Genomic DNA, 10,039 nt, shown 5'->3' with positions numbered 1-10,039 from the left:
CATAGACCAAGCCAAATAGATAAATTAAATGGGAATTTAGTGGGAATCATCACTCCTGTTGTTGTGTGTTAAATCTTTGATATCAGCACAGATCTTTGTAATCTCTCCAGGAATTCTGAATCATTCCTACAGGGAATGGTTTCCACCTGTGTTTTCCTATCATAATAGTTCGTATTTCACATTTCAGAAATCAAATATGGATATTCTGCCAGTTGCTGAGGATATCTTGCCCAGTCATGCATTATGTAACAGTGGAAATTAAATATGTGATGAGTCTGAAAACCCATGGGACCCACTGTGAGATGAACCTGAGCTAAAACTCCATTAATAATTTGACCTTCTTACACTCCCTCTCTGATTGATGGGCCATTGAAACATTTGGGTGTCCTGGAATTAGTGTTAATTTAGAGTTTAGTAATCTCCCATAAGTCTGATTATTTCCATTTTCCTCAAAGAAGAGTGACTTGTGAAAGACTTCATACTCCTTTGGGGAATGCTGACAGAAAAACGAACAGTGATTGGGGTCTATCTTCAAAGGGGTTGTGGGTCTAAGAACTCACTGAAAGTTAGAAATGGCTTAAGGGGTCATTATTCTATCAGTTTGAGTTAGACTGTCATTCACTTGATCTAGAATTTTTCTGCCTGTAGAGGTCAAGTCAATCCCATGGATTTCACTCTCCAGGCCATTGAAGGAAGAAAATCTCCATTTGAAACTCCCATGAGCTATGAAGTTTTGCTGTGCTTTATTAAAAGTAGAAAACACAACTTTTTGAGATGTGACTGAACTATTTTGTTGTATGATATGTGAATTGTATGCGAATAAAACTGTGAGGGAAAAAGTAGAAAACAGTATTACATCCAAGAATTTCCATCTCCCTCTGCTTTCTTATTTTTTTTCCCTTTATCTTTCTGGTTTTGAGCCTGAAGAGATTAGGTCGGGACAAATCCCTGTACCTGCATTATTGATTCTTTGTTGTCTTCAATAAAGATCTCCTTTCTTTTTCTCACTTGCTCCTGTATTTTCATCCTCTTAATTGAAACATGGTGAGATGTTCATACATACTTGGTTTCATACAGTTGCAGATGTAGGTCAGTCTACTCTTACTCAAGTCCATAAGCCACATGGACTATGGCATCTTCTCACTCCTGCAGCTGCAGGAGCCATGGAATAGGAAGCAGGACTGTAAAGAAGGATGAGCACAGGCTGGTGGATACAGAACAGACTGAATGGAGATTAACCCAATGAACCCACGATTTTCAATTTTCTGATGGCACCTGGCATATAATAGAAGACTGAACAACCACATGTCGAATCAATATCCAGCAGAAGGCAAAGGGGGAATGAGAGAGCTGATTCTGGTCATGTTTTCTCTTATACAAAAGACTAGGGAAGTCCCCAGGCTGCAAGCTGATAGATAAGGTTGTGGTCTACCCTGGAAAGTCGAGTTGAACATTACTACAGGATGGGTTTGAGGATATAAGATCTAACCATTACAGAAACCTCATTCCATCCATCCTTCATCTCTATCCTTGACCCTTCAGATTATTTTTGTTTCCCAAACTCAAAAGAACATTTAAAAGAAACACAAATTGAGTTCCTTGGAGATTCCAAAACTGCCTTTTTGACATGGTATAAATCAGAGTCCAGAATTGTTTAGGAAAGTGTTACAGAGGTTTAAACACCAATTTCAGAGGTGCACACACCTAGAGGATGATATGCCACAAAGCAAGAGGCTCACACTGAGGATTTTGTCTAATAAAGTCAATAGCAATACATACTGAACTAGCATCATATTGAATATGAGAAATTGTACTTCCTGACTCATTTACTTTTAATGTCCATATAAGAAGTTTAAGGTTACTCATATCACCCAGAAAAAAGCAAAATGGAAACATTTTAATATTTATTACATTATTTTAAAATCAAATACTGGTGACAAAAATCTAGGACAAGGATTCTGAATAATATGTATGCATAGATACTTATTTACAAATTAAACATACATAATGAATTTTATTATTCAAAATCAAGTGTTAGAGTCACATAAGTTAATATTATTCTTATTAACGCTTATTAAACCTCAAATTTAAGATATATAACGGTCCCCTTGTCAAAAGAACAACATATGTAGACATGTTAGGTGTACATCTATTTAATGATTGAAATATTTGTGAGAGAAGATGTCACAATTTGGTGGATGAAAGTATAGGGTATAATTATTATGACTTGTAACATATTAAATGAAATGTTGGGAATGTACACTAGCAATATTCACTCAAATGGTGTAACATATTGGCACACAAAACAAGCATAATTGCACCTTAGTATCATTGGGATATTGGCTCCAGGTCTCTTTAGATACCAAAAATTTGCAGATGCTTAAGTCTAAGTTTATGTAGTAGTTGCATATAGATATATGACCATCCTCCTATATACTTTAAATAATCTCTAATTCATTAAAATATTAATATTGCATGAAAGCTACATACATAATATTTTATTCACTTAAGCTTCAAAGAATAGTTTTAAAGATGTACTTTGTTTTCTCAAACATTTCCTATTTGCAGTTGGTTTAATCTGTAGATGTAAAATCTCAGATATAAATGTCAAATGTATGCATAAGATTATTAAAAATATTAATTCTTATTACATTTTGTGCTCTTTTATTAAGGAGGCACAGGTTTTTAAAAATAATACCCTTGTATACTTGAAAAAGTAAGAATAACCTCATATGTATTCATTTATTCTGACTTAATGAAAACATCACCAACTAGGAAAACTTATACTTTCACTTTTTTCAATTACACACAGAAATATCAAGGTGTGTTACATTTTTCTCACATATATCATTGTCTATTTTCAGTATGATAATGCAACTTTCTTAAAGATAGGGTCTTTGTGTTTGTATACTAAGAGCTAGACACATAACAAGGCTAAAATAAATATTGACTAAAATATTTATATATCTAGTAAATTTTATGTATGTAAGGCTTACTTGTGAACACTATAAATTCATATATTATTGACCTATTATTTTCCAAAACACAGTAAAATACTACTTATGAATTTTTTATAATAAAAAATATATTCCTTGTGTCAGTTATCAATTTATATTCTCTCATTTTCTTTTTAAAATCATTTTATTGGGGGCTCATACAACTCTTATCACAATCCATACATACATCAATTGTATAAAGCACATTCGTACATTCATTGCCCTCATCATTCTCAAAACATTTGCTCTCCACCCAAGCCCCTGGCATCAGGTCCTCATTTTTTCACCTCCCTCCCAACTCCTCCCTCCCTCCCTCCCTCCCTCCCTCCCTCTCTTCCTCATGAAGTCTCGATAATTTATAAATTATTATTTTGTCATCTCTTGCTTTGTCCCACATCTCCCTTCACCCACTTTTCTGCTGTCTGTCCCCCAGGGAGGAGATCATATGTAGATCCTTGAAATCGGTCTCCCCTTTCCAACCCACCCTCCCCATGCCCTCCCAGTATCTCCACTCACACCACTGGTCCTGAGGGGATCATCCGCCCTGGATTCCGTGTGATTATAGTTCCCATATTTACCAGTGTATATCCTCTGGTCTAGTCAGACTTGCAAGGAAGAATTCGGAAAATGACAGTGGAGGACAGGGGGAGGAAGCATTTAGGAACTAGAGGAAAGTCATATTTTTCATCATTTCTACATTGCACCCTGACTAGCTTATCTTCTTCCCAAGACCCTTCTGTAAGGGGATGTCCAGTGGCCTAAAAATGGGCTTTGGGTCTCCACTCCGCACTCCCGCCACTTGTTCACTATGGTCAATTTTTTTGTTCTGATGATGCCAGATACCTGAGCCCTTTGACACCTTGTGATCGCACAGGCTGGTGTGATTCGTCCATGTGGGCTTTGTTGTCTCTGAATTAGATGGCCACTTGTTTACCTTCAAGCCTTTAAAACCCCAGACACTGTGTCTTTGAAAGCCGGGCACCATCAGCTTTCTTTGCCACATTTGCTTATGCACCCATTTGTTTTCAGCGGTCGTATCAGTGAGGTGAGCACACAATGGTATGATTTTATTTTGTTCTTTGAAGCCTGATAACTGATCCCTTCAGCACCCCATGGTCACACAGGCTGGTGTGCTTCTTCCATGTGGGCTTTATTGCTTCTGAGCCATATGGCCGCTTGTTTACCTTCAAGCCTTTAAGACCCCAGACACTATCTCTTTTGATAGCCGGGCACCATCAGCTTTCATCACCACATTAGGTTGTTCACCCGCTTTGTCTTCAGTAGTTGTGTCGGGAAAGTGAGCATCATAGAATGCCAATTAAATAGAAGAAAGTATTCTTGCATTGAAGGTGTACTTGAGTGGAGGCCCATTTTCCTTCTGCTACCTTATTAATAAACCCATAAATACATGCACATAGATCTATCTATTTCCCCATCCTCATGTGTAGATATATTTGCATATGTACATGTCTTTATCTGGACCTTTATAAATGCCCTTTGCCTCCCAGCTCTTTCCTCTCTTTCCTTTGACTTTCATCCTGTCCCACTATCATTCTCAGTCCCCACTTGGGTTTCAGCAATTCCTCTTGGTTACACTTCCCTTGATCATGCCCAACCAGGCCTCCCACACCCTCCGCATCACCAATTTGGATCACGTGTTTTTCCCTTGTCCCTGAGATTATTAACACCACTACCTTTCCCCCCACCTCCCCCTTTCCTGTATTCCCGCAGAACTATTGGTCCCATTATTTTCTTCTCCAATTGTTCATCCAGCCTATCTTATTTGGACAGACCTGCGGAGATAATAACAACAAAACAACAACTAAACAATGACAAAAAAACACACACACAACCAGAAAAAAAAAACTTGCAGTTAGTTCAAGGATTGTTTGTTGGCTTTTAGGTGTCTTTTCCAGTCCAGTCTGTTGGGGTACCATGCCCTGGGCCCAAAGTACACCTTCAGCATTCCCAGGAGACCTTGCCACTCAATTCCCTTGCTCTTCTGCACCCCCTTAATGTTTTGCCTTGGTGTGGTGAGATCTTATTGGCTGCAATTCCCACACTGTGTCTCTGGTGTTGTCACCTGTAGGGCTATGGGTCAATTAGGGACATCATGTCTTATAGTGGGGCAAGCCATGTGGTCTTCTTTTTGACTGGCTGCTCTAAATGTAAACATTGACCTCTTGGCCTGGTGGGCCAAGATGTGCTCCACTCTCTTCTCTTCCCTCTTCATCTGCTCCCGTGTGCTCCGATCAGATATGTCCCTCTCCCTGAAGTGCAGATTCAATGCTGTCCTTTTAAATAAATTCTTCTGAGGGGAGGGGCAGGCGTTCACTTAGTAATTGGTGTTGGGGCAAGCTCCCCAGACCTCTCCATTGGTTCCCTAATCCACGCCGGAATATGACATTCACATCTTGGAGCACCGGGTTGAAATCTGGTCTCACTTTCCCTGTGTAGAAACAATACCCTCCCCTTGGATAGGTTAGTGCCCTGCGTTCCCAATACCCTTTTCTTTTTTATAATTATTTTTCCCTTCTCCATCTCCTTTTTACTTGTCTACCATGTGTATCCCTGCATTTCGTCTGGTCCCTGCCATAATACCCTATTCCTCACCCCAGGAATGTTTGTATACCGTAGCTTTTTCCCTATTCCACTTTTACTTTTTAAAACTTACCTCAGCAGCCTTTGTGTTTGCAGATAAGCGCCCTGGACTGGAAATGGCCATGCATCAGCTCCTGGTAAGTCTACAAGAAATGTAGTAGTGGCTGATGGTAGCATTTTTGAAAGCTGCGGTAGGGGTAGTAGCTGTGCCTTCCACTTCCAGCTACCCCGGAGTTCAGTTCACCCAGAGAGCTGAAAGTTTGAACTGATGTTGAGACTAATCGAGCCAAACCTGTATGCCTTCTGGAAGCTCTTTTTAGTCTTTGGTAATGATTGCAGGTGGGAGGAATTAATTTTTTTTTTTTTTTTTAGCTGAGGCTGGGAAGATCTAGAAGGGAATGCTGGGTCCTGGTGTAGATGGGTTTTATGGTCTTTTTTTTTAAGTTTTTAAAGCTTACCTCAGCAGCCTGTGAAGTGTTTCTGTCTTTAAGTCAATGCTATCTTGAGGTTTGTTTTCTCTTTTTTGCCCTCTGGGTGAGGTTGTTCTATTCGGTGGTCTCATTTATGCTTGGTGAGTGTTGTTCTTCTGCCCATACTGAGTCAGCAAGGATCTTTTGTAGGGCTGGGTTTCTTCTAACATATTCTTTGAGTTTTTCCTTGTCTGGAAGACACTTACTTCTCCATTTACCTTAGACAATTTGGCTGGGTAGAGTATTCTTGGGTTTGCACTGTTTTCCTTTAATTTTTGGAATATGTTACTCCACTCTCTCCTCTTCTTCATAGTTTCTGCTGATAGGTCTGAGCATATTCTTATTTGGGAACCTTTATATGTGATTGCTTGTTTTTCCCTAGCTGCTCTCATGATTTTCTCCTTTTCCTCAAAGTTGGATAATTTAATTATTATGTGCCTTCGTGACTTCTTCTTGGGATTTATTCTAGCTTATGTTCTTCCAGCCTCCTGAATTTTTTCCTGGTTTTCATTCATTAAGCTCAGGGAAGATTTCCTTCAAGAATTCTCTCACTATTGTTGCGGATGACTTCTTTATTGTTTCTTCCTCCAGTAAGCCAATAATTCTAATGATGTTCTGCTTCATAACATCAGACATATCTCTTAAGTTTTCTTCAACTTCTCTGATGATCATACTAGATTATTGTTCGCATTTGTTAAAGTCTGCTTGGTTGTCCTCCAAGTCACTGATAGTATTCTCTGATCCTTCCAGTCGATTCTCGAGGTCCGTGAGTCTTTCTGTGGCAGCTGAATGTCTGCTTCTTCTATGCTTGTCATTATATTCAGGACATCTTCTACCATTTCCTTTTGTTTCTCCCATTTTTTCGTTGAGGTCGTTGGGGCTGATGGCTTTTTGCGTTGCGTTGCGTTGTGTTGTTTTAGAGGAGCCAGGTGCCATTTTCCAGGTAGTCGAGGAGCACTGGCTTTCTCTGGGAGACTTGTATGAATGCTTCTTCTAACTGCCTATAGCTTATTTCACTATGGAATTAACCTACCACTTTATCCTCCTGTGGCTTCCCTCTCAGGTGAGTCACCCAGAAGGCTGGTGGATTGCCTGCTTTGGTGTTGCAGAGGTTGGGCAGAAGTTCCTGCAAGAGCTTGGAATGTTGATGAGTTTTGGCTGAGCTGCCTTATGCCTCCTGGCACAAAGAATGGAATACCCCAGTAAGAAGTTGAGCACAGTATGCCCTGGTGGAAGTCAGCAGGGCTTTCTGAGCCTCAGGCTAGCTACACAGGGTGGAGTTCACCTAGCTGGGTGTGGCGCAGGCACAAATGATGAAGGCTAAGGGGAGTGGTCTGGAAGTTAATAGTAGTGAGTGAGAGACCAAGAAAGAGTCAGAGAGGAGAGAAAAAAGTTATAAATGAAGCCCACTGAGCCTTTGGGGGACAGGGGAGGGGGATATAGTGAAGAGATGGAAACAAACACAACAATGTAGCGGAGTCACAATCCCGGCAGTGGAGTTGTAAAGGTTTAGTCCCTGCTCCAAGGTGGCAACCACAAGCTGTGGCTGTGTTGAGAAAAGGTTTCTGAGCAGCCTTCCAAGAGGAGGGAACGACAGAGAGGAGCCGCAAGGGTCCAGTCCCTGTCCCAAGGCGGGTGGTGGAAAAACTGTGGCTGTGTTGGAACCAAGATGCCCTACAGGCTCCAAATGGTCCTGGCTCCAGCAGAGACAGTGGTGGGGCCAAGATCAAGCCCAAGCTGGCCTCCACTGAGGTAAGCCAAAAGCCCCCAGCCCCTCAAAACGCTGTGGGTCTGTGCTTGCTTATCTTTATGATGCTCTTTCTGCGTTCTAGCAGTGTTGAATTTCCCTCTGAGCAACTCTCCTGGGCTGAATTCTGCAGAGTCCCTCTGGTATGTGTACTCTATCGCCATCTTCCTGGAAGTCTCCATTCTCTCATTTTCATATGCCCACACACTCACTACGCTTATCATCATGGTGCAAGTCTTCTAAATATTTATCTGATGAATACCATATCGACATTTAGTTGTTGTTGTTAGGTGCTATCAAGTCGCTTCTGACCCAAGGTGCCCCTCTGCTCAGCAGAATGAAGCGCTGTCACAGTCTGCACCATCTTCATGTTTCTTTCAGGTTTGAGCCCATTTTTGCAGCCTCTCATTCCCCATCCATCTTGTTAAAGGCCTGCCTCTCTTATCTTCTCCTCCTCTTAGCCAATCGTGATGTCCTTCTCTAAGAATTGATCTCCCCTGAAAGCCTGTCCAAAATATCTTGGCCACTAAGGAGCACACTGGCAGTATTTTTCCAAAAGATAGACTTGTCTGTTTGGTTGTCCATAGTACTTTCAGTAATCTTTGTGAACACCACAGTACAAGTCCATTGATTCTTCTCTGGTCTTCCTTATTCAATGTCCAACTTTCACATGCATATGATGTTATTGAAAGTACCATGCCTGGGATCGGTGCACGGAGTCCACAAAGTCACACCCTTGGTTTTCCACACTGTAAAGAACTCTGGTCCCACAGATTTATCCAGTGGACATCATTGATTTATCTCTTCCCTGACACGTTCATCAGCACTGATTTCAGATCCAACCAGTACAAAACCTTGATAACCTCAGTTTTCTCCATTTATGAGGGTGTTACTTACTGGTCCAGTTGTGAAGATTTTAGTCTTCTGTACGTGGAGTTGTAATCCACACTAAAGGCTGTGATCATTGATCTTTATAAGCTAGGGCTTCAAGTCCTCCCAGGTTTCAGCAAAGCAAAGTGTGTGATCTGCATAAGTCTTCCTCCAATCCTGCATTCTTCAAAAAATCCAGATTCTCTGGCGATTTTCTCAGCATTTCAATTGAACAAGTATGGTGAGAAAATAAAATCCTGATGCACACCTTTCCTGATTTTTAAACCATGCAGTATTTCCTTGGTCTGTTCACCCTTTAATCCATGTACATGTTCTGCATGAGCACAATGAAAGGTTTTGGAATTCTCATCTTTCTCAGCTCTATTCATATTTTGTTATGATCCATACAGTCTAAGAGCTTGGCATAGTAAATAAAACACAAGTAGACATCTGTCTTGTATTCTCTACTTTTAGCCAAGATCTACTTCACGTCAGCAATAATATTCCTTCTTCCAAGCCCTCTTCTAGATCCATCCTAAATTCCTTGTAGGTCCAAGTCAATGTACTGCTGAAACTGTTTTTGGATGATCATCAACCACATTTTACTTTCATATGATTTCAGTGGAGATTTGAGTCACCTTTCTTTGGAGTGGATACAAATATGGATCTCTTCCAGTCAGTTGGCCAAGTAGCTCTTTTCCAAATTCCCTAGATTTCTAAGGGTTTCTAGTGATTCATCAACTTGGTAAAATATTTCAGTTAGCATTCTATCATTTTCTGAAAGCTTGTTTTTATCTAATTCTTTCCGTGCTTCTTGAAATCCAGTAATGTCAGAGACATCCATTTTTGTCAATAGAGCATCATAAAGTTCTGCATGAGCACAGTAAAGAGCTTTGGACTTCTCATCCTTCCATCAACATGCAAAATCACTGTTAATTTTTTATTTGAGGGGTTCAAAAGCCAACAGAATGCTTATGAACAGAGTTTATATATAATACTGTCAAGAGCACCTCATGCTTTAGTGAGCACAGATATCGTATAGCCAGCATCCTATTTGTCACATAAAGAGAGTAGATATTGATGAATAGTTTGTCAGTTTCTAAAGCATAATTCATCCACCAAAGATGATTTTATTATAGCACAATTAGTATTAAGGCCCAATGAAAAGTATGTAAAAGTTGTTTTAAAAAATATTTTAATCTTTTCTCAGGGGGTGATAATCATGTAAGTAGCATCGATTGTTCTTTTGGAATTTAGTATAGTTAATAGTTGTATTAAACACACATTGAGAGTACTTCCCTGTTAAAAGCATCAATTAAAGTGTCAAGGAGGTGATGAACTTAGCTATTAAATGC

This window comes from Tenrec ecaudatus, chromosome 11 (genome assembly GCF_050624435.1).
Source record: "Tenrec ecaudatus isolate mTenEca1 chromosome 11, mTenEca1.hap1, whole genome shotgun sequence".
Classification (NCBI taxonomy): domain Eukaryota; kingdom Metazoa; phylum Chordata; class Mammalia; order Afrosoricida; family Tenrecidae; genus Tenrec; species Tenrec ecaudatus.
This window is presented reverse-complemented; position numbering follows the sequence as displayed.